Source organism: Cherax quadricarinatus, chromosome 3 (assembly GCF_038502225.1).
Source record: "Cherax quadricarinatus isolate ZL_2023a chromosome 3, ASM3850222v1, whole genome shotgun sequence".
In the NCBI taxonomy this organism is placed as follows: Eukaryota; Metazoa; Arthropoda; class Malacostraca; order Decapoda; family Parastacidae; genus Cherax; species Cherax quadricarinatus.
The window spans coordinates 66519879-66544475 of NC_091294.1; positions in this window are offsets into that span (position 1 = coordinate 66519879).

The window sequence follows — 24597 nt, forward strand, 5'->3', positions numbered from 1 at the left end:
CAGAATCTCCCTTTCAAAGATCACAATGTACCTACGCATCTGCGTAGGTACATGAGGTAGGTAGAGATGAAAATGGTATACAATACCTACATGTTGATAAGACATGTGCAACTGTCAAGTATCCTTTTTTTTCTAAACGTTTCGGAATGAAAATACTTAACTGCCACACTTGCGCCTTATTTATCAAAACTAGGGATGCCAAACCCATGATGATTCTCTTCAAGTCGCCTGTTATCTCTAGGCTGGAATGTTGCTGTACACTAACAGCCCCTTTCAAGGCAGGCGAAATTGTTGACCTTGAGAATATACAAAGAACTTTCACGGTACGAATAAATGTACGATAAAGCACCTAAATTACTGGGAACAGTTGAAATCGCTTGATTTGTATTCCCTGGAACACAGGCAAGAAAGATACATGATAATATACACTTGTAAAATCCTAGAGGGATTAGTTCCAAATATGCACACGAAAAACACTCCATACGAAAGCAAAAAACTTGCCAGGAGATGCAATATCCCCTCCCCCACAACTCCCAGTGAAAAGCAGCATGGTGTACAAGAATGGTATACAGTACCGACAAGATGAAATTAAGACACATGTGCAACATCTGGGTATCTTTATTGTAGACGTTTCGCCATCCAGTGGCTTTATCAATACAAATTCCAGGACATAACTTGAAGATAGTAGAACTATGTACAGAAGATGAGGTAATCAGTCCCTCAACCTTGGAGTAGGTGCGAAGAGCACGACTACGGTGCTCCTCTTCTATCTTCAAGTTATGTCCTGGAATTTGTATTGATAAAGCCACTGGATGGCGAAACGTCTACAATAAAGATACCCAGATGTTGCACATGCGTCTTAATTTCATCGAAAACCAGCATAAATATGAGAGATTACCAATAAACCCCTGGCTGCCTCCAAGGCGGCGCTGGACAGGCACCTAAAGTCAGTACCTGACCAGTCGAACTGTGGTTCGTACGTCGGCTTACGTGCGGTCAGCAGTAACAACCTGGGTGTTCAGGCTGTGATCCACCACGAGGCCTGGTAACGGACTGGACCACGGGGGCGTTGACCCCCGACACCCTCTCCAGATATACTTCAGGGGCAGAAATTTTGGTCGCCATGTAAATATTTCCTATCTGACGCAGCTGAACGAGAGATCAAAGTTTCGTAGTTTAATCTGTTGTTCGTTTTTTTTAATCATTACATTAATAATAAAATAAATTATTACCATCAACTTGATATTTATTGGCCTCTGTTATTATTATGAGTACCCTGGTAGCTCAGGTTCCCTGATACCACAAATACCAGGTAGCCGGGTTGTTTAAGTACCCTGGTGGCTCAGGTTCCCTGATACCACAAATATCAGGTAGCCGGGTTGTTTAAGTACCCTGGTGGCTCAGGTTCCCTGATACCACAAATACCAGGTAGCTGGGTTGTTTAAGTACCCTGGTAGCTCAGGTTCCCTGATACCACAAATACCAGGTAGCTGGGTTGTTTAAGTACCCTGGTAGCTCAGGTTCCCTGATACCACAAATACCAAGTAGCCGGGTTGTTTAAGTACCCTGGTAGCTCAGGTTCCCTGATACCACAAATACCAGGTAGCTGGGTTGCTTAAGTACCCTGGTAGCTCAGGTTCCCTGATACCACAAATACCAGGTAGCCGGGTTGTTTAAGTACCCTGGTAGCTCAGGTTCCCTGATACCACAAATACCAGGTAGCAGGGTTGCTTAAGTACCCTGGTAGCTCAGGTTCCCTGATACCACAAATACCAGGTAGCTGGGTTGCTTAAGTACCCTGGTAGCTCAGGTTCCCTGATACCACAAATACCAGGTAGCAGGGTTGCTTAAGTACCCTGGTAGCTCAGGTTCCCTGATACCACAAATACCAGGTAGCCGAGTTGCTTAAGTACCCTGGTAGCTCAGGTTCCCTGATACCACAAATTCCAGGTAGCCGAGTTGTTTATGTACCCTGGTAGCTCAGGTTCCCTGATACCACAAATACCAGGTAGCCGAGTTGCTTACGTACCCTGGTAGCTCAGGTTCCCTGATACCACAAATACCAGGTAGCCGAGTTGCTTAAGTACCCTGATAGCTCAGGTTCACTGATACCACAAATACCAGGTAGCCGAGTTGCTTAAGTACCCTGGTAGCTCAGGTTCCCTGATACCACAAATACCAGGTAGCCGGGTTGCTTAAGTACCCTGGTAGCTCAGGTTCCCTGATACCACAAATACCAGGTAGCCGAGTTGCTTAAGTACCCTGGTAGCTCAGGTTCCCTGATACCACAAATACCAGGTAGCCGGGTTGCTTAAGTACCCTGGTAGCTCAGGTTCCCTGATACCACAAATACCAGGTAGCCGAGTTGCTTAAGTACCCTGGTAGCTCAGGTTCCCTGATACCACAAATACCAGGTAGCCGGGTTGCTTAAGTACCCTGGTAGCTCAGGTTCCCTGATACCACAAATACCAAGTAGCCGGGTTGCTTAAGTACCCTGGTGGCTCAGGTTCCCTGATACCACAAATACCAAGTAGCCGGGTTGTTTAAGTACCCTGGTGGCTCAGGTTCCCTGATACCACAAATACCAGGTAGCCGGGTTGTTTAAGTACCCTGGTGGCTCAGGTTCCCTGATACCACAAATACCAGGTAGCCGGGTTGTTTAAGTACCCTGGTGGCTCAGGTTCCCTGATGCCACAAATACCAAGTAGCCGGGTTGTTTAAGTACCCTGGTGGCTCAGGTTCCCTGATACCACAAATACCAGGTAGCCGGGTTAAGTACCCTGGTGGCTCAGGTTCCCTGATACCACAAATACCAAGTAGCCGGGTTGTTTAAGTACCCTGGTGGCTCAGGTTCCCTGATACCACAAATACCAAGTAGCCGGGTTGTTTAAGTACCCTGGTGGCTCAGGTTCCCTGATACCACAAATACCAAGTAGCCGGGTTGTTTAAGTACCCTGGTGGCTCAGGTTCCCTGATACCACAAATACCAAGTAGCCGGGTTGTTTAAGTACCCTGGTGGCTCAGGTTCCCTGATACCACAAATACCAAGTAGCCGGGTTGCTTAAGTACCCTGGTAGCTCAGGTTCCCTGATACCACAAATACCAAGTAGCCGGGTTGTTTAAGTACCCTGGTGGCTCAGGTTCCCTGATACCACAAATACCAAGTAGCCGGGTTGTTTAAGTACCCTGGTGGCTCAGGTTCCCTGATACCACAAATACCAAGAAGCCGGGTTGTTTAAGTACCCTGGTGGCTCAGGTTCCCTGATACCACAAATACCAGGTAGCTGAGTTGCTTAAGTACCCTGGTAGCTCAGGTTCCCTGATACCACAAATACCAAGTAGCCGGGTTGTTTAAGTACCCTGGTAGCTCAGGTTCCCTGATACCACAAATACCAAGTAGCCGGGTTGTTTAAGTACCCTGGTAGCTCAGGTTCCCTGATACCACAAATACCAAGTAGCCGGGTTGTTTAAGTACCCTGGTAGCTCAGGTTCCCTGATACCACAAATACCAAGTAGCCGGGTTGTTTAAGTACCCTGGTAGCTCAGGTTCCCTGATACCACAAATACCAGGTAGCTGGGTTGCTTAAGTACCCTGGTAGCTCAGGTTCCCTGATACCACAAATACCAGGTAGCCGGGTTGCTTAAGTACCCTGGTAGCTCAGGTTTACTGATACCACAAATACCAGGTAGCCGGGTTGCTTAAGTACCCTGGTAGCTCAGGTTCCCTGATACCACAAATACCAAGTAGCCGGGTTGTTTAAGTACCCTGGTAGCTCAGGTTCCCTGATACCACAAATACCAGGTAGCTGGGTTGCTTAAGTACCCTGGTAGCTCAGGTTCCCTGATACCACAAATACCAGGTAGCCGGGTTGCTTAAGTACCCTGGTAGCTCAGGTTTACTGATACCACAAATACCAGGTAGCCGGGTTGCTTAAGTACCCTGGTAGCTCAGGTTCCCTGATACCACAAATACCAGGTAGCCGGGTTGCTTAAGTACCCTGGTAGCTCAGGTTCCCTGATACCACAAATACCAGGTAGCCGAGTTGCTTAAGTACCCTGGTAGCTCAGGTTCCCTGATACCACAAATACCAGGTAGCCGAGTTGCTTAAGTACCCTGGTGGCTCAGGATCCCTGATACAACAAATACTAGGTAGCCGAGTTGCTTAAGTACCCTGGTAGCTCAGGTTCCCTGATACCACAAATACCAGGTAGCCGAGTTGCTTAAGTACCCTGGTAGCTCATGTTCCCTGATACCACAAATACCAGGTAGCCGAGTTGCTTAAGTACCCTGGTAGCTCAGGTTCCCTGATACCACAAATACCAGGTAGCCGGGTTGCTTAAGTACCCTGGTAGCTCAGGTTCCCTGATACCACAAATACCAGGTAGCCGGGTTGCTTAAGTACCCTGGTAGCTCAGGTTCCCTGATACCACAAATACCAGGTAGCCGGGTTGCTTAAGTACCCTGGTAGCTCAGGTTCCCTGATACCACAAATGCCAGGTAGCCGAGTTGCTTAAGTACCCTGGTAGCTCAGGTTCCCTGATACCACAAATACCAAGTAGCCGGGTTGCTTAAGTACCCTGGTAGCTCAGGTTCCCTGATACCACAAATACCAAGTAGCCGGGTTGCTTAAATACCCTGGTAGCTCAGGTTCCCTGATATCACAAATACTAGGTAGCCGGGTTGCTTAAGTACCCTGGTAGCTCAGGTTCCCTGATACCACAAATGCCAGGTAGCCGAGTTGCTTAAGTACCCTGGTAGCTCAGGTTCCCTGATACCACAAATACCAGGTAGCCGAGTTGCTTAAGTACCCTGGTAGCTCAAGTTCCCTGATACCACAAATACCAGGTAGCCGGGTTGCTTAAATACCCTGGTAGCTCAGGTTCCCTGATACCACAAATACCAGGTAGCCGAGTTGCTTAAGTACCCTGGTAGCTCAAGTTCCCTGATACCACAAATACCAGGTAGCCGGGTTGCTTAAGTACCCTGGTAGCTCAGGTTCCCTGATACCACAAATACCAGGTAGCCGAGTTGCTTAAGTACCCTGGTAGCCCAGGTTCCCTGATACCACAAATGCCAGGTAGCCGAGTTGCTTAAGTACCCTGGTAGCTCAGGTTCTCTGATACCACAAATATCAGGTAGCCGGGTTGCTTAAGTACCCTGGTAGCTCAGGTTCCCTGATACCACAAATACCAGGTAGCCGGGTTGCTTAAGTACCCTGGTAGCTCAGGTATCTTGGTGGCTCAGGTTACTGGTATATTAGGCAGATGGGGATTCTTTAGTTAATTAGCAAGTCGATAATGTTAACCTTCTCGTGCTATACAAACTCTCTCATTAATCTGTCACAAACCAGATCATTAAGTCCAACTTTGTCTTCTGATGCGCTGCCACAGATACATCTGTGCTGATGTGCTGCCACAGATACATCTGTGCTGATGTGCTGCCACAGATACACCTGTGCTGATGTGCTGCCACAGATACACCTGTGCTGATGTGCTGCCACAGATACACCTGTGCTGATGTGCTGCCACAGATACACCTGTGCTGATGTGCTGCCACAGATACACCTGTGCTGATGTGCTGCCACAGATACACCTGTGCTGATGTGCTGCCACAGATACACCTGTGCTGATGTGCTGCCACAGATACACCTGTGCTGATGTGCTGCCACAGATACACCTGTGCTGATGTGCTGCCACAGATACACCTGTGCTGATGTGCTGCCACAGATACACCTGTGCTGATGTGCTGCCACAGATACACCTGTGCTGATGTGCTGCCACAGATACACCTGTGCTGATGTGCTGCCACAGATACACCTGTGCTGATGCGCTGCCACAGATACACCTGTGTTGTGCTGCCACAGATACAGATACACTGATGTGCTGTGCTGCCACAGATACACCTGTGTTGTGCTGCCACAGATACATCTGTGCTGATGTGTTGCCACAGATACACCTGTGCTGATGTGCTGCCACAGATACACCTGTGCTGATGTGCTGCCACAGATACACCTGTGCTGATGTGCTGCCACAGATACACCTGTGTTGTGCTGCCACAGATACACCTGTGCTGATGTGCTGCCACAGATACACCTGTGCTGATGTGCTGCCACAGATACACCTGTGCTGATGCGCTGCCACAGATACACCTGTGCTGATGTGCTGCCACAGATACACCTGTGCTGATGTGCTGCCACAGATACACCTGTGCTGATGTGCTGCCACAGATACACCTGTGCTGATGTGTTGCCTCAGATACACCTGTGCTGATGTGCTGCCACAGATACACCTGTGCTGATGTGCTGCCACAGATACACCTGTGCTGATGTGCTGCCACAGATACACCTGTGCTGATGTGTTGCCACAGATACACCTGTGCTGATGTGCTGCCACAGATACACCTGTGCTGATGTGCTGCCACAGATACACCTGTGCTGATGAAAGATAAGAGCGACAAGGTGATGAGCTGCACCAACACAAATGGTCCCAGAGGGGCGAGACAAACATCTTCGAGTTAATTAGGGACAGCTAATACGAGGAAACTCTCGTTGACATTAGGAGAAATCCTCCCTTGAATAACGCATTATCGAGTATTGTTACTGCAATGTTCTCCAGTATGAGATACTCGCAGTAAGATTGTGTTTGTATTTTTAGGGAAAAGATGATCTAGCCGGGATGTTTGAGTCTTATTGCCTGGCTTATTCATTCAATTATTCAATTGATTCAAGAGCTTGTTTGAGGATCTCTCGAAGACTCTTGTGCAGTAATGGGTAAACCCACACTAGAGATCAAGCATGCAAATAATGCGTCTAGATTACCTGTTCCATCAACTTCAAGCTATTCAGTTTGTCACAGAGAATTATTAAAGTGCCTCTGTACCTCAGAGAGGTTCCGAGTAGAATGCCCTCAACTGAGAATCAACTGAGGCTCCTCGTAGTATAAGTCACTGCATTGATGGCTGGTTGGCTAACATTATTTTATGCTTGGAAGTTTAATTTTAATGACGTTATAAAACACCTGCAGATGATGTTACTGTTAGTGAACATACAAACACCAGGTGGAATGAGGTTCTATTTCTTGGTGACCGGAAATCTGAGTCCCGGTAATTTGACTCACGGTAGTACGACTCCCGGTAGTATGACTCGCGGTAATTCAACTCGCGGTAATTCAACTCCCTTTTTCATAATTGTGTGTATTGCTGACATTTACATGCTAATCAGGTTCTCACTCTTATTCTTGTAACATCGCTGCCTACGTCACCAAACACTACTCACCATGATGTTGTCAAGATGGCTAACAATATCTTGCATCCCAACCCCAGAAAAAAACATCCTCTGCCTCCTTTCCATATCTCTTAGACAAAATGCCTTACTTACATAGTTTATCCTGCATCGCTCCGGAGCACTGCAGAGTTGTTAGTATTTTATAATTCTCCATCTTTCCTTGTCATCTTCAGCTTCGTTCCCTTCCTCTCCATCATTATCCAGCTTTCTACGTTGTCCAGAGGATTCACCACTGAAGGAATGCTTCGAATCCTCTATTTTTTCCTAAGTCCGTCGCTGTATCTCTGTCTTAGCTTCCTCCGACTCCTTCACCTGCTGGTACAGCTGCACATCACTGCCAGAAATGGGAACAACACTGAACGAATATATATATATATATATATATATATATATATATATATATATATATATATATATATATATATATATATATATATATATATATATATATATATATCTACCAGAACCAAAGCCAACACAGTAACCTCTGTATTACGCAAATTCAACATCGATGTTGCTGTTGCTGGCCTGAACTAAGGCATATAGAGGCACTGCAGCCTGCCTTTTGCCCTATTACCTGGAGTTTACCTGGAGAGAGTTCCTGTAAAGTAAAAGGACACAAGTGTAACTAATGTGACATTTTATTGTGGCAACGTTTCGCTCTCCAGGAGCTTTGTCAAGCCGTTACAAACAGTACATGGACACAGAGGGTATATATAGGCTCAGAGTGAGGTGCAATACTAGTGGTAGTAGTAGTAGTAGTAGTAGTAGTAGTAGTAGTAGTATAGTAGTAGTAGTAGTAGTAGTAATACAAGTTGTAGTAGTAGTAGAACAATTAGAACTTGCACATGAGTAAAAGGATATAAAATCTATTACTTGGGTAACATAAAAATAGGTTAGACAAATATAGACTGGATGGAGAAGGCCTGTTTCAGTGTTCATTCTCTGCAATGTGCTTGTGTAGTATTAACATGAGAGACTATGTGATGGCAGGGTTTACTGTTTTCAGGAGGATTCTTGCTAAGACTTCAGAGATGGTGAAGATGCCTTTATTTTGTTAATTGTATTAGTGAAACAGCTTTTGAATCAGTGAACCCAAGATTCAACAGGCACTATACAAAACCAGACAAATACTCAAACGCACTAGAGAAGGGAAGAAACTTCTGTACTTGTTACCAAGCAATCCTAAACCAGCACACATGTATGGTTTACCCAAGACCCATAAACACAATATTCCTCTCAGACCAATCACGTCAGGTATAGGCAGTGCTCCACACAAACTAGCCGGAGTTCTTGCCAAACATCTTTCCTGCCTTTTGGGGACCATCAGCCCCACTCATCTTAAACACTCAGGCGACCTTCTCAACCGCATCCGAAACCTCTCCATCCGTAACAAGAAACTAAGCAGTTTGGATGTGACTTCCCTCTTCACAAAAGTACCTACCACAAAAGCCATCGAGGTTCTACGACGTAAAGTCAATCAGGACCTTAATCTTCCTCTACCTCCCGGAGATTTTGTTGACTTGATTGAACTCTGTGTTAATTTCAACTGTTTTTCTTTCAATAACAAGCTCTACAAACAAACCTACGGCATGGGAATGGGGTCCCCCATCAGTGCCGTCCTAGCCAACTTGTACATGGAACACCTAGAGTCCGAACACTTCGCCAACATCATCCCTTCAAGCGTCACTTGGTTACGTTACGTGGACGACGTCCTCGTAATAACTCCCAAACGTTTTGATGTACAGAATCTTCAGGCAAGGCTCAACGCAGTTGAACCGGCGATCCAGTTTACACTAGAAGAAGAGTCCAATGACAAGCTACCTTTCCTCGACGTCCTCATTCACAAAGTAGACAACAACCTAAGATTTCAAGTTTATCGGAAACCTACCAATAAAAATGATCTCACACACTTCTATTCCAGTCAAGATACCAAGACCAAAAGAGGCATCATCATCGGGTTTTTCCTAAGAGCATACCGAATTTGTAGTCCTGAGTTTCTTGACGAGGAATGTACATACATTCACCAAACCTTCACTGATTTACATTTTCCTTCCTTTTTCATCAAAGACTGCAAGAAAAGAGCTCTTCAGATCATTAATTCTCCACGCACCAACACCACTCCCAACAAAGTTATAATTCTTCCCAACAGCCAGGTTGCACTGAACGTTTCTAAAGTACTTTCACAAGCTAACACCAGAGTCGCCATCGCTTCCAGCACTTCAATAAAGGATCTAACCAGGACAAAATCCAAGCACCACGAACCAGTCAACGCAGGGGTTTACACTATACCCTGTGGAGGCTGTGACAAGATTTACTTAGGTGAAACAGCAAGAAGCCTCGACACCGCTTGTAGGAACGATAACTTGAACAACGCCTGTGTACAACACCGTAATTCCACCAATCATCTCATGAAATTCAGGGACGCCCAATTAGTGATCAAAGAAACTAATTTCCGCAGACGCAGTGCCTTGAATCAGCACTGATCGCTGTTTCGAATACAATTAAACAAAACAAAGGCAGCTTCACCATCTCTGAAGTCTTAGCAAGAATCCTCCTGAAAACAGTCAACCCTGCCATCACATAGTCTCTCCTGTTATACTATGAAGTGATAAGCCTATAGAGGCAGGTGCCAGAAGTCGCCAGAAACTTACCACAGTGGTCAGCTGTTTTAATAATCTTCCTGGCCTGCTAGTGTACTCGCATATAATCTAGTGATACCAGTGAATAGCAGAATACAGTGTTGTAGTAGCAACTAACCAGTATTATAATGGTACTTAGTGGAGTGGAGTGACTTTCATTAGTTTCTTTTTTCTTGAAATACCAGACGTATACTGTGAATTTCATATAACCTGTAGTTACCAGCGGTCGCAATATACACAACGAGAAGCAATTATTACTACAGAAAAAGCGTCCTTCCTCCAAAATTTCCACCAGTCAACTATAGTGATAATATAGCATTTATTGTGGTGGAGACGAAAAAAAAAACTAGAAAAGCTAGATACAGCGATTGATAAACAAGGGTTGAGGCTCGACCGTTCGTCATTGTAGGAGCTGCCAGAAATCACCGGCTCTTCAACACGCAAGTTATACTTTTGTATCAATCAAATCACATATTACTCGGGTAGATAATTTCCAGTAGATCCTTCATGTGTTAGCCCAAATCACCGACTAGTATGTTTTAAATAAGTGACCCACTGATCAGATCAGATCGACTGGTCCGAACCCTCGACTGGTCCGAACCCTTGATGGTCCGAACCCTTGACTGGTTTCAAACGGATTCGTTGGACAATAAAGCAGACTGTAAACGGATGGGGTTGTAGGCGCCCTTATCAAACACAAACAATAAATATAAATCAGGAACGTACACGGTAAGCTGTCCAATATACAAGTACAGTTAGAAATAGAAATACAAATAGCTAGAGCTTCATTTAAGGAGGTTATTAATAGAGTATTCAAGAGGTTGCTAGTAGAATTACAGTAAATCAACCATTCAAATCATTATGAAGCTCTGTGTAGTCTGCAGTCAATCAAACAAACGGGCTTCCACATGGATAAATTGTCATTTTTGTGGAAATTGGTGTCACGCCCCTTGTGCAGATATCCAAGAACTAGCTACAAGCAGTATTAAAACAGGGAAGTGTTTTTGGGTATGCCCAAATGAGGAAAATCTGTGGACTAAAATCACAAGGGTATTAAAAGAGGATAACATCAAAGCTGCTTTCATAGACAACCTGGAAGCTTTCTACAACAGATGGGAACATAAAAAGTCTGGGCTGAATGGTACTGCCCTTGATACTGGCCATGTAGTCAGAAACTGTAAGGCTGGAGGTGATGTCCTGGTAGTCAGTAAATGTGGGGCTGATAGTGCTGTCCTGGGAGACAGTAATGGTGAAGCTGGAGGTGCTGTCCTGGGAGACAGTAATGGTGAAGCTGGAGGTGCTGTCCTGGGAGACAGTAATGGTGAAGCTGGAGGTGCTGTCCTGGGAGACAGTAATGGTGAAGCTGGAGGTGCTGTCCTGGGAGACAGTAATGGTGAAGCTGGAGATTTTGTCCAGGTAGTCGGGAATTATACGCAGGAAGGAATACATATAAATGACCTCATAGGGGACAGGAGCCGTAGTGGGGAAACAAGTGTAGTCAAAGATAAGATAAAACCAATATTGCAAACTAGAAATACCACAGGAAATAGCAAACAAGAGGACTCCACTAGCAATAGTGAGGATATATTACCAAAAACAACTGGTGGGAGCTCCATTGTTGGTGCTAGGGAGGATAGGAATAAGACAGGGAAACATGCACCAACAGGGAATACAGTCACAGAAACCCAAGGCAAACGGAAACCAAGCCTGTGCACATACTATGCACTTGGTATCTGCAGACATGGGAAATCTGGAAAAACAGACGGGACGTGCAACTATGACCACCCTAGAAAATGCCATGCCCATATGACAACAGGAAAATGCAAACTCCCTTCCTGTAAGCTTTTTCACCCTGAAATGTGTACCTCTTCAGTACAGGAAAGACTGTGCTATAACTTAAATTGCCAGGCACACCATCTAAAGGGGACAAAAAGATACAAAACATCCAGGCCATGGGAAAACCTGGGTAGCCACAGCCACTCAAGAGGGAGAGGTTTTTTAGTGCCAGGAAGGAAAAAAAACTGGCAGGAAATGGCAGAAATCGTACACCAAATCCAGTCATTCCTGGAGTGGAACCACAGTCGATGGCCTCCACTCCAAACCAACAGATACAGATACTAATGCCGGAAAAAAAATCCCCCCCCCCAGTACCAACAATACCACCAGTCCGATGACATTCTTCTTTGCAAATATACAGGGTCTAAAGCCAGCAACAAACAACAAAATACCTTTCATCCGTGGACTGCTTGCAGAGGCAAAGGCAATGTTCGCGGCTTTCACTGAGACCCACATAAAGGATCACTTGGACAACGAAATATGGATCCCAGGTTACAACCTATACAGATGTGACAGAGTGAACAGGCAAAAGGGGGGGGGGGGTTGGCCTGTACATTGCAGAGTCACTTGTTTGCACAGAACTGCTAAATGCCTCAAATGATGTAGTGGAAGTTTTAGCAGTAAAGGTCGAGAACCAAAACCTAGTCATTGTGGTAGTCTACAAGCCTCCGGATGCAACATCCCAGCAATTCCAGGAACAGCTGTTAAAAATTGACCACTGTCTGGAAAATCTTCCAGCTCCTGCACCCAACATCTTGCTCCTGGGGGATTTCAACTTAAGGCACCTAAAATGGAGGAATATAGCAAATAATATTGTTGCAGTAATAACACCAGGAGGCAGCTCTGATGAAAACTCACACTCACACGAGCTTTTAAATCTCTGCACAAAATTCAATTTAAACCAGCAAATAATAGAGCCTACTAGACTGGAGAATACACTAGACCTCATCTTCACTAACAATGATGATCTGATAAGAAATGTCACCATATCAAAAACAATATACTCAGATCACAACATAATTGAGGTTCAGACATGTATGCGTGGAGCCCCAGACCGACATAATGAGACTAGTCACGAGGGAGCATTCACCAAATTCAACTTCAATAACAAAAACATAAAGTGGGACCAAGTAAACCAAGTCCTAACCGATATAAGCTGGGAAGATATACTAAGCAACACAGACCCCAACTTATGCCTAGAACAGATTAACTTGGTGGCACTCGATGTATGCACAAGGCTTATTCCTCTAAGAAAAAGGAGGAGTAGATGTAAAATAGAAAGAGACAGGCGCTCCCTTTACAGGCGACGGAAAAGAATAACAGAGCGGCTAAAAGAGGTCAATATATCTGAAATGCGTAGGGAGACACTGGTCAGAGAAATAGCAAGCATCGAACTTAAGCTAAAGGAATCTTATAGGAGTCAGGAATCGCGGGAAGAACTAAAAGCCATAAATGAAATCGAAAGAAACCCAAAGTATTTCTTCTCCTATGCCAAATCAAAGTCGAGAACAACGTCCAGTATTGGGCCCCTACTTAAACAAGATGGGTCCTACACAGATGACAGCAAGGAAATGAGTGAGCTACTCAAGTCCCAATATGACTCAGTTTTTAGCAAGCCGCTAACCAGACTGAGAGTCGAAGATCAAAATGAATTTTTTATGAGAGAGCCACAAAATTTGGTTAACACAAGCCTATCCGATGTTATCCTGACGCCAAATGACTTCGAACAGGCGATAAATGACATGCCCATGCACTCTGCCCCAGGGCCAGACTCATGGAACTCCGTGTTCATCAAGAACTGCAAGAAGCCCCTATCACGAGCCTTTTCCATCCTATGGAGAGGGAGCATGGACACGGGGGTCGTCCCACAGTTACTAAAAACAACAGACATAGCCCCACTCCACAAAGGGGGCAGTAAAGCAACAGCAAAGAACTACAGACCGATAGCACTAACATCCCATATCATAAAAATCTTTGAAAGGGTCCTAAGAAGCAAGATCACCACCCATCTAGAAACCCATCAGTTACACAACCCAGGGCAACATGGGTTTAGAACAGGTCGCTCCTGTCTGTCTCAACTATTGGATCACTACGACAAGGTCCTAAATGCACTAGAAGATAAAAAGAATGCAGATGTAATATATACAGACTTTGCAAAAGCCTTCGACAAGTGTGACCATGGCGTAATAGCGCACAAAATGCGTGCTAAAGGAATAACAGGAAAAGTCGGTCGATGGATCTATAATTTCCTCACTAACAGAACACAGAGAGTAGTCGTCAACAGAGTAAAGTCCGAGGCAGCTACGGTGAAAAGCTCTGTTCCACAAGGCACAGTACTCGCTCCCATCTTGTTCCTCATCCTCATATCCGACATAGACAAGGATGTCAGCCACAGCACCGTGTCTTCCTTTGCAGATGACACCCGAATCTGCATGACAGTGTCTTCCATTGCAGACACTGCAAGGCTCCAGGCGGACATCAACCGAATCTTTCAGTGGGCTGCAGAAAACAATATGAAGTTCAACGATGAGAAATTTCAATTACTCAGATATGGTAAACACGAGGAAATTAAATCTTCATCAGAGTACAAAACAAATTCTGGCCACAAAATAGAGCGAAACACCAACGTCAAAGACCTGGGAGTGATCATGTCGGAGGATCTCACCTTCAAGGACCATAACATTGTATCAATCGCATCTGCTAGAAAAATGACAGGATGGATAATGAGAACCTTCAAAACTAGGGAGGCCAAGCCCATGATGACACTCTTCAGGTCACTTGTTCTATCTAGGCTGGAATATTGCTGCACACTAACAGCACCTTTCAAGGCAGGTGAAATTGCTGACCTAGAAAATGTACAGAGAACCTTCACGGCGCGCATAACGGAGATAAAACACCTCAATTACTGGGAGCGCTTGAGGTTCCTAAAACTGTATTCCCTGGAACGCAGGCGGGAGAGATACATGATTATATACACCTGGAAAATCCTAGAGGGACTAGTACCGAACTTGCACACGAAAATCACTCACTACGAAAGCAAAAGACTTGGCAGACGATGCAACATCCCCCCAATGAAAAGCAGGGGTGTCACTAGCACGTTAAGAGACCATACAATAAGTGTCAGGGGCCCGAGACTGTTCAACTGCCTCCCAGCATACATAAGGGGGATTACCAACAGACCCCTGGCAGTCTTCAAGCTGGCACTGGACAAGCACCTAAAGTCGGTTCCTGACCAGCCGGGCTGTGGCTCGTACGTTGGTTTGCGTGCAGCCAGCAGCAACAGCCTGGTTGATCAGGCTCTGATCCACCAGGAGGCCTGGTCACAGACCGGGCCGCGGGGGCGTTGACCCCCGGAACTCACCTCACACCAATCCATTTTTCACTACCAACCCAACGAGGGAAGAGAGGGATGGAAAGGGAGGGTGTGGGTGGAAGAGAGAAGGAAAGGGTGTGGGTGGAAGAGAGGAGGGAAGGAAAGGGAGGGTGTGGTTGGAAGAGAGAAGGAAAGGAAAGGGAGGGTGTGGGTGGGAGAGAGGAGGGAAGGAAAGGGAGGGTGTGGGTGGGAGAGAGGAGGGAAGGAGAGGGAGGGTGTGGGTGGAAGAGAGGAGGGAAGGAAAGGGAGGGTGTGGGTGGAAGAGAGGAGTGAAGGAAAGGGAGGGTGTGGGTGGGAGAGAGGAGGGAAGGAAAGGGAGGGTGTGGGTGGAAGAGAGGAGGGAAGGAAAGGGAGGGTGTGGGTGGAAGAGAGGAGGGAAGGAAAGGGAGGGTGTGGGTGGAAGAGAGGAGGGAAGGAAAGGGAGGGTGTGGGTGGAAGAGAGGGGGGAAGGAAAGGGAGGGTGTGGGTGGAAGAGAGGAGGGAAGGAAAGGGAGGGTGTGGGTGGAAGAGAGGAGGGAAGGAAAGGGAGGGTGTGGGTGGAAGAGAGGAGGGAAGGAAAGGGAGGGTGTGGGTGGAAGAGAGGGAAGGAAAAGGAGGGTGTGGGTGGAAGAGAGGAGGGAAGGAAAGGGAGGGTGTGGGTGGAAGAGAGGAGGGAAGGAAAGGGAGGGTGTGGGTGGGAGAGAGGAGGGAAGGAAAGGGAGGGTGTGGGTGGAAGAGAGGAGGGAAGGAAAGGGAGGGTGTGGGTGGAAGAGAGGAGGGAAGGAAAGGGAGGGTGTGGGTGGAAGAGAGGAGGGAAGGAAAGGGAGGGTGTGGGTGAAAGAGAGGAGGGAAGGAAAGGGAGGGTGTGGGTGGAAGAGAGGGAAGGAAAAGGAGGGTGTGGGTGGAAGAGAGGAGGGAAGGAAAGGGAGGGTGTGGGTGGGAGAGAGGAGGGAAGGAAAGGGAATGTGTGGGTGGGAGAGAGGAGGGAAGGAGAGGGAGGGTGTGGGTGGAAGAGAGGAGGGAAGGAAAGGGAGGGTGTGAGTGGAAGAGAGGAGGGAAGGAGAGGGAGGGTGTGGGTGGAAGAGAGGAGGGAAGGAAAGGGAGGGTGTGGGTGGAGGGTGTGGGTGGGAGAGAGGAGGGAAGGAAAGGGAGGGTGGAAGAGAGGAGGGAAGGAAAGGGAGGGTGTGAGTGGAAGAGAGGAGGGAAGGAAAGGGAGGGTGTGAGTGGAAGAGAGAACATAAGAACATAAGAAAGGAGGAACACTGCAGGAGGCCTGCTGGCCCATACTAGGCAGGTCCTTTACAATTCATCCCACTAACAAAACATTTGCCCAACCCAGTTTTCAATGCCACCCAAGAAATAAGCTCTGATGTGAAAGTCCCACTCAAATCCAACCCCTCCCACTCATGTACTTATCCAACCTAGATTTGAAACTACCCAAAGTCCCAGCCTCAATAACCCAACTAGGTAGACTGTTCCACTCATCAACTACCCTATTTCCAAACCAATACTTTCCTATGTCCTTTCTAAATCTAAACTTATCTAATTTAAATCCATTACTGCGCGTTCTCTCTTGGAGACACATCCTCAAGACCTTATTAATATCCCCTTTATTAATACCTATCTTCCACTTATACACTTCGATCAGGTCTCCCCTCATTCTTCGTCTAACAAGTGAATGTAACTTAAGAGTCTTCAATCTTTCTTCATAAGGAAGATTTCTGATGCTATGTATTAATTTAGTCATCCTACGCTGAATGTTTTCTAACGAATTTATGTCCATTTTGTAATACGGAGACCAGAACTGAGCTGCATAATCAAGGTGAGGCCTTACTAATGATGTATAAAGCTGCAGTATGACCTCTGGACTTCTGTTGCTTACACTTCTTGATATAAATCCCAGTAATCTATTTGCCTTATTACGTACGCTTAGGCATTGCTGTCTTGGTTTAAGGTTGCTGCTCACCATAACCCCCAAGTCCTTTTCGCAATCTGTATGGCTAAGTTCTACATTATTTAATTTATAAGTACTAGGGTTATGGGCACTTCCAAGCTTCAGAACCTTGCATTTATCTACATTGAACTGCATCTGCCACTTTTCTGACCAAGAATAGAGTTTGTTTAAATCCTCCTGAAGTTCCCTAACATCTACGTTTGAATCAATTATCCTACCTATCTTTGTGTCATCGGCGAATTTGCTCATATCACTAGTAATTCCCTCATCATGATCATTGATATATCTTATAAACACCAACGGGCCCAAGACTGATCTTTAACAGTCTATGGTGCGGAACTCTATCAAAAGCCTTACTAAAATCTAAGTAAATAATATCAAATTCTTTATTGTGGTCAACAGCCTCAAAAGCTTTACTGAAGAAAGTTAATAAATTAGTTGGGTGGAAGAGAGGAGGGAAGGAAAGGGAGGGTAATTTGTGAGTGTTACATTAGCCATCTTCCACATAAGAGAGGAGGGAAGGAAAGGGAGGGTGTGAGGGTGTGGGTGGAAGAGAGGAGGGAAGGAAAGGGAGGGTGAGGGTGTGAGGGTGGAAGAGAGAGGAGGGAAGGAAAGGGAGGGTGAGGGTGGAAGAGAGGAGGGAAGGAAAGGGAGGGTGAGGGTGGGAGAGAGGAGGGAAGGAAAGGGAGGGTGAGGGTGGAAGAGAGGAGGGAAGGAAAGGGAGGGTGAGGGTGAGGGTGGAAGAGAGTTGGGAAGGAAAGGGAGGGTGAGGGTGGAAGAGAGGAGGGAAGGAAAGGGAGGGTGAGGGTGGAAGAGAGGAGGGAAGGAAAGGGAGGGTGTTGGTGGAATAGATTGAGACGCAAGAGACTGTTAAAAATGAATGGTGATGGATACACTATAATCTCTAGAACAAATATTTACAGTGGACAGAATCAGAAAGGTAAAACAGGAGAAAACTGATAAACACTTTACAAAAATCGGAGACAGGGAATGAGACGAGACGGATGTAATATAAAATTTCGGTATGTAGTTAGAAGTTATGAAGGAAACGAAGAAAAAAGAAAAGTAGTGCGATGAATGGGGAAATTGTGGAGAAAATGAAATAAATTTTACACGTAACCCAATATTTAGAGAGAAAACATCAGAAATCCCTTCAGTCCATTCTGGGCCGATGTATAGAATCGACTGACAGTGAAAATGTAAGACAACTTGAAAAGAATAAGTGAAGAGGTGGGAAAAATAACGAAGGACAAACTGGGTGAAAAGGTGAGGAAAAAAATCAAGGTCAGGTAAACTCACGTGGGGAGGCAGGAAACCAAGGTCAGGTAAACTCACGTGGGGAGGCAGGAAACCAAGGTCAGGTAAACTCACGTGGGGAGGCAGAAAACCAAGGTCAGGTAAACTCACGTGGGGAGGCAGAAAACCAAGGTCAGGTAAACTCACGTGGGGAGGCAGAAAACCAAGGTCAGGTAAACTCACGTGGCGAGGCAGAAAACCAAGGTCAGGTAAACTCACGTGGGGAGGCAGAAAACCAAGGTCAAGTAAACTCACGTGGGGAGGCAGAAAACCAAGGTCAAGTAAACTCACGTGGGGAGGCAGAAAACCAAGGTCAAGTAAACTCACGTGGGGAGGCAGACATTAACACAAACATCTAGAATAAAATTCATATTAGGATTGTTGTGTTAAAAAGTTGATCCAAGTCTGGAAGATGAATAATTGTTGCAGCAGACTAAATTAACTTTAGCTTTGGTCTATATCTGGAGAGAAAAGTGTGTTGTAAGTGCAGAAAAGCGAACACTTCTCTCTAAGACAGAAAAAGAGTGGCCATGTTCACCAATATATTACATAGGTGAAGAAAAAATGGAAGGAATAGATACCAGAGTAATCGATTTTTTTTAACTATATCAGAAAAGTAAAAAAAAAAAATTAGCAATTCACACTAAATGTACAAGTATCATCGTCGATAACATTTTGAAGCCAATGAGAAGAGGCATTTGTTTATATTGAATAAAAAATACCACTTGACTCGACAAAATTGGCAGTGTGAAGCTTGTGTTCGGGAAACCATAATCGTGAAACCATAATCGTGAAACCATAATCGTGAAACCATAATCGTGAAACCATAATCGTGAAACCATAATCGTGATGAAAATCTGAAACCGATCACAAGCCATTCTCCAGTTACGGAACGTATTCCAATGATTTCGTTTTTTTTACTATTATGTCAAATACTATCCTGGTGCTGAGATGCATCATTCATTAAATACTGATGTAGTACAGGAGAGGTAAACTGAAATTTATTTAACGTGATTTAATGTGAGTACAAACAAACATACCGTTTTACACATTTGGTTTAATCTGCTCCTACATTGCTGAATTACAGTCTCTGACGTCGTCGTACTTTTGGCACATTTGTGAACGTTTAAAGCTCCGTCATTCACGATTTTGAAAGTTATCTGAGCTATTGCAGGATGCAAAGCCTGGGTTCAGTAACCTTTGGTTAGAGGGCTCGTGAACAGTCCAGTTTTACTCGAATTTGGTTCTCATTGAAGTCGAGTGGATGAGACATTCTCGAGTCACAAAACAAAATCGAAAAGTAGGAGAAATAAATAAAAATAAAATTCAGGCGCCCTCTTAGAAGTATATACAATAATACACTAAAATCTTAAATTAATCAATACAAAGAACATTCAGAAAACAAAGAAAATTACCAATTACAGGAGAGTTAAATTAAGATGAAATTTACTGACAAATTGGGCATTACACTGCGGCCAGAAACGTGATATAAAATAAGTCAAATATATAGAAGAATTGACGAATGAACATGTGAAGAACACTAGAGGGATACGAGGGTGAATAAACCAGCATCACCTAATCAGGTATTTTCTCTAAAACTGAGGGATCCAGTGACCACTTGGTTCTTTGTTTTAACTTCCTGGTAAAGGCAGGGATGACGGTTTCAAGTACAACTGAAGAGATTAAATTAATATACTATATGAGAAGTAATTACTGTACATGGGAAAGAGAAAATTTCTGATTTAAGTTTATTGGAAAAGAGGAATGGAATACATGACAATACTTGAAAGGACAGGAAGATTACTGAAAAATAAGCTAAGAAACCACACCCAGAGATTTGCCAGATATTCTGGAAATGAACACAAGGAACACAGAGAAACAACTCAAGGAAAACAAATCGAAGATGAAGGATAACAGAAAACAGCAAACTAGAAGATCAAGGGCAGATTACACTAGAATAAAAAATATCAGAAAGACATATCGGGAATGGCATTACGGCATGAGCTAAAACAAAGAAACGATTACTAGCTATGAGAAGAAAAACTGTATAAGGGACAAAGAAGTAAGGATCAAGGAGTGTGGGTACACTGATCAGTGCTAACACGGATACAGAAAGAACAAAGAAGCAAGGATCAAGGAGTGTGGGTACACCGGTCAGTGCTAACACAGATACAGAAAGAACAAAGAAGTAAGGATCAAGGAGTGTGGGTACACTGATCAGTGCTAACACAGATACAGAAAGAACAAAGAAGTAACGATCAAGGAGTGTGGGTACACTGATCAGTGCTAACACAGATACAGAAAGAACAAAGAAGCAAGGATCAAGGAGTGTGGGTACACTGATCAGTGCTAACACAGATACAGAAAGAACAAAGAAGTAAGGATCAAGGAGTGTGGGTACACTGATCAGTGCTAACACAGATACAGAAAGAACAAAGAAGCAAGGATCAAGGAGTGTGGGTACACTGAACAGTGCTAACACGGATACAGAAAGAACAAAGAAGTAAGGATCAAGGAGTGTGGGTACACTGATCAGTGCTAACACAGATACAGAAAGAACAAAGAAGCAAGGATCAAGGAGTGTGGGTACACTGAACAGTGCTAACACGGATACAGAAAGAACAAAGAAGTAAGGATCAAGGAGTGTGGGTACACCGGTCAGTGCTAACACGGAGGATCAAGGAGTGTGGGTACACCGGTCAGTGCTAACACGGATACAGAAAGAACAAAGAAGTAAGGATCAAGGAGTGTGGGTACACTGAACAGTGCTAACACGGATACAGAAAGAACAAAGAAGTAAGGATCAAGGAGTGTGGGTACACCGGTCAGTGCTAACACGGATACAGAAAGAACAAAGAAGCAAGGATCAAGGAGTGTGGGTACACTGAACAGTGCTAACACGGATACAGAAAGAACAAAGAAGTAAGGATCAAGGAGTGTGGGTACACCGGTCAGTGCTAACACGGAGGATCAAGGAGTGTGGGTACACCGGTCAGTGCTAACACGGATACAGAAAGAACAAAGAAGTAAGGATCAAGGAGTGTGGGTACACCGGTCAGTGCTAACACGGAGGATCAAGGAGTGTGGGTACACCGGTCAGTGCTAACACGGAGGATCAAGGAGTGTGGGTACACCGGTCAGTGCTAACACGGAGGATCAAGGAGTGTGGGTACACCGGTCAGTGCTAACACGGAGGATCAAGGAGTGTGGGTACACCGGTCAGTGCTAACACGGATACAGAAAGAACAAAGAAGTAAGGATCAAGGAGTGTGGGTACACCGGTCAGTGCTAACACGGAGGATCAAGGATACACCGGTCAGTGCTAACACGGAGGATCAAGGAGTGTGGGTACACCGGTCAGTGCTAACACGGAGGATCAAGGAGTGTGGGTACACCGGTCAGTGCTAACACGGATACAGAAAGAACAAAGAAGTAAGGATCAAGGAGTGTGGGTACACTGATCAGTGCTAACACGGATACAGAAAGAACAAAGAAGTAAGGATCAAGGAGTGTGGGTACACTGATCAGTGCTAACACGGATACAGCATGAACAAAAAAACTGTGTCGTCTCTTAGCAAGGATAAACAATAAGATAATAGAAATGAAGATCTGCCAGACAACTGGGAAGCTGCAAATGTTACCATAATGTATAATCATTTAATTACTGACGAATTAGACTGACTTCTAAATTAACTAATGTACTACGGAATATATCAGGTAAGAGAAAAATTAAATTCTTTGAAAGAAATATTTACATAAGGAATGCTTCATATATTTACAGAAAAGTTATTTCTCACAGATTGAGACATATGATTTCTCACAAACATCATATTTCACAATAAAGAAATGAAGCGAAACAAGATTTTCCATGTTCGGTTTTTATTTCGTACTCACAAATAGCACTCTGTTGTGCAGTTCTATGAAAATTAAAAGATAAAATACAAGCTTTTTTAATAATATGGATGATACTGCGGCTGGAGTATTAAAATTGAAACAGTAGTCACTGTATAGATTTTCTTTAGTTGACCACTATCGTTCTAGTGTCTGCCTGTAGTCGGTACCTACTTACTAAAATGTCTTCCAAGGACTATTATTGATTTAATTTTCTTTTATATTTTTACTTGTGAAGACGCTATTACTTAGTATTATATACAACTATGTAGTTATTTATAGATACTGATCATGATGAACGGTTTAAGTAAACTGTTACTTCATTCACGATGTGGGACTTTATACACTCACAAAATTACAGTTGCAAAGAATTACAGACAGCACTAACGTCCCACATCATCCAAATCTTTCAAAGGGTTCTAAGAAGTGGAATCGCCAACCACTTGGATACCCATCATTTGCACAACCCAGGGCAATATGAGCTGAGAACAGGTAGTTCCTGCCTCTCGAAGATACTGGATCACTACCATACGGTCTTGGATGTACTGGAGGACAATCAAAATGCAGGTGTAGTATACTTAGACTTTGTGAAGGTCTTCGACAAGTGCGTCCATGGTGTAACAGCACACAAAATGCGTGATAAAGGAATAACAGGAAAAGTTGGTAGATGGATCTATAACTTCCTAACAAACAGAAAACAAAGAGTAATAATAACAGAGTAAAGTCAGGGGCTGCTACAGCTGTGTTTCATACAATACAATACTTGCCCCAATCACCTCCTCATCCTTTTGTCTGACAGACTGAAATGTAAGCCACAGTATCGTGTCCTCCCTTTCTGATGATATTATAATTTGCACGACAGTGTCATCCATCGAGGACACTGCAAATCGCCAAGCCGATATTAGCAAAGTCTTTAAATAGGCCGCAGAAAATAATATGCCGCTCACTGAAGACAAATTTCAATTACTCCGAAAAACTCGAGGAAATAAAAGCTGAATCGCAGTATAAAACAAATTTCAATCATACAATAGAGCGAAAATCTAATGTGACGGATCTGGGAGTGATAATGTCGGAGGATCTCACTTTCAAAGATCACAAGAATGAATCTACCACATCTGCTAGGGAAATGATAGGATGAATAATGAGAACCTTCAAAACTAGGGATGCCAAGCCCATGATGATTCTCTTCAAATCACTTGTTCTCTCTAGATGAAATATTACTGTACACTAACGACTCCTTTCAAGGCAGGTGAAATTGCAGTTATTAACACATCAACCGATTCCCACCAAAGCAGGGTTGCCCGAAAAAGAAAAATTTTCATCATTCACTCCATCACTGTCTTGCCAGAGAGGTTCTTTACTCTACAGTTTATAAAACTGCAACATAAACACCCCTCCTTCAGAGTGCAGACACTGTACTTCCCATCTCCTGGACTCAAGTCCTGCCTGCCAGTTTCCCTGAAACCCTTCATAAATGTTACTTTGCTCACACTCCAACAGCATGTCAAGTATTAAAAACCAATTGTCTTCATTCACTCCTAACAAATACGCTCTCACATGCTTGCTGGAAGTCCAAGCCTCTTGAACACAAAACCACCTCTACCCCCTCCCTCCAACCTTTCCTAGGCCGACCCCTACCCCACCTTCCCTCCACTACAGATTTATACACTCTCGAAGTCATTCTGTTTTGTTCCATTCTCTCTACATGTCCGAACCACCTCAACAACCCTTCCTCAGCCCTCTGGACAACAGTTTTGGTAATCCCGCACCTTCTCCTAATTTCCAAACTACGAATTCTCTGCATTATATTCACACCACACATTGCCCTCAGACATGACATCTCCACTGCCTCCAGCCTTCTCCTCGCTGCAACATTCATCACCCATGCTTCACACCCATATAAGAGCGTTGGTAAAACTATACTCTCATACATTCCCCTCTTTGCTTCCAAGGACAAAGTTCTTTGTCTCCACAGACTCCTAAGTGCACCACTCACCCTTTTCCCCTCATCAATTCTATGATTCACCTCATCTTTCATAGACCCATCTGCTGACACGTCCACTCCCAAATATCTGAATACATTCACCTCCTCCATACTCTCTCCCTCCAATCTGATATCCAATCTTTCATCACCTAATCTTTTTGTTATCCTCATAACCTTACTCTTTCCTATATTCACTTTTAATTTTCTTCTTTTACATACCCTACCAAATTCATCCACCAACCTCTGCAACTTCTCTTCAGAATCTCCCAAGAGCACAGTGTCATCAGCAAAGAGCAACTGTGACAACTCCCACTTTGTGTGTGATTCTTTATCTTTTAACTCCACACCTCTTGCCAAGA